Here is an 831-nt window from a genome sequence, read left to right as displayed (position 1 = left end):
TTACCATCTCCTTCCTCCGCCTCTCTCTCCTCTCCTCTCCTATGCACTGTCCGCTCCTCACACACAGTTACTCCCCCTCTACCTCACCCCCTTCGTGGATGAGGAGAACAGCGATCTCCTGCTTCTGTGGAGCCGTGGGCCTGACGCAAAGGCTTCAGGGTGAATTAGAAAACCAAAGAGGGCAAAAGCATCAGGGCTACTGGCCATCTGTCCCTCTGGGCCAGATATGCCCCCCCCCCCACTCCCCCCTTGTGTAATTCCCACCCCTATCCCTGCCATTCTTGATTCCTTTAGCCTATATAAACAGCTTCTCTCTCACTCTCTCTCGCTCTCTCTCTCTCTAAAACACACACACACTCAAACTCACGTACACACTCGTAGCCGTGCGTGCATCACAACCTTCAGATTCAATGGTAGAGTTAGTGGGAAAAGGGAGAGGAGAAGAACGAGCTGCCACTTGCCTTGATGCCGAACGCCCTGCAGCCGCGGTCGGGTCCTAATCCCTGTCTCTGTGTGAGCAGCAAACACACAGTTTTCTCTTTAACAATGATTTTTTTTTTCCCCGAGATCAGCAGTGGAGTGAAAAACCAGGAAGCAGGGAGCGAAGGACAGTGAGGAGGGGAGGGAGAGAGAGAGAGAGAGAGAGAGAGGGGAGGGGGAGATGCAGGGTGAGAGCAGCTTGAGTCTGACAGCGAGAGACAGGACGGCAGCAGCTACGGTGGAGACGCCGACGCTGGGTTAGAAGGAAGTGATGAAGAGAGAGAGAGAGAGAGAGAGAGAGAGAGGACAGGACTGAGGGAGGGAGGGAGGGGGAGAGTGTGTGTAAGATTG

At 54.3% G+C, this 831-nt stretch overlaps 1 protein-coding gene and 1 long non-coding RNA gene across 8 annotated transcripts in view; one reads left to right on the top strand and one right to left on the bottom strand.

Moving 5' to 3' along the window:
• Positions 1-831, bottom strand: part of LOC103385505 (membrane-associated guanylate kinase, WW and PDZ domain-containing protein 1-like) — a 35,495-nt gene that overhangs the window by 25,529 nt on the left and 9,135 nt on the right. Inside the window, exon 1 of one of the 5 annotated variants that reach the window (XM_025059434.1) lies at positions 462-482. The exons of the other annotated variants lie outside the window; for them this stretch is intronic. The gene's annotated coding sequence lies outside the window, so the exon portion shown is untranslated. Of the gene's footprint in view, positions 1-461; positions 483-831 lie in introns of those variants that run through there. 5 annotated transcript variants of the gene reach the window in all.
• The window catches only part of LOC103385504 (uncharacterized), a 7,074-nt gene that overhangs the window by 1,318 nt on the left and 4,925 nt on the right, over positions 1-831 (top strand). The window lies entirely within an intron of this gene.

Source organism: Cynoglossus semilaevis, chromosome 10 (genome assembly GCF_000523025.1).
Source record: "Cynoglossus semilaevis isolate Cse_v1.0 chromosome 10, Cse_v1.0, whole genome shotgun sequence".
Lineage (NCBI taxonomy): Eukaryota > Metazoa > Chordata > Actinopteri > Pleuronectiformes > Cynoglossidae > Cynoglossus > Cynoglossus semilaevis.
The sequence above is the reverse complement of the archived record's forward strand: the minus strand, read 5'-3'. Positions and strand labels throughout refer to the sequence as shown.